A 384-nucleotide genomic window follows, 5' to 3' on the forward strand; every position below is an offset into this window, starting at 1 on the left:
CCACTACATGCGAAAAAAAAAACCAAACTCAACCAAACCAACCCCAAGATCATAATTCATGGCATCAAGATCCAAAGGGGGGAATAAAAAGACAGGCCTGATGTAGGGTGGGGAGTGCTTTGGCCCCCAGCCCTGGCTCCAGGCTGGCTTGTGCTCCAAGGAATCAGCAGCCACCAGAAAGCGCCCTGCTGCACCTCTGCCCACCCTGTTGCCTACACTGGAGTGAGACCCCTTGCAGCGTGGAGGGGAACAGGCCCTTTGGGATCAGCGTGTAACTGCCTGTGCCTAAAGGTTTGGGGCATCCAGGCACGTGGAGCTGAGCAGCAGGTTAGAGCAAAGGCTGAAAGCCACAAATCCAGCTCTTCCCCTTCCCCTTGATTGTTC

The sequence above is a fragment of the Antrostomus carolinensis genome, unplaced genomic scaffold (assembly GCF_000700745.2).
Source record: "Antrostomus carolinensis isolate BGI_N321 unplaced genomic scaffold, ASM70074v2 scaffold32898, whole genome shotgun sequence".
Classification (NCBI taxonomy): domain Eukaryota; kingdom Metazoa; phylum Chordata; class Aves; order Caprimulgiformes; family Caprimulgidae; genus Antrostomus; species Antrostomus carolinensis.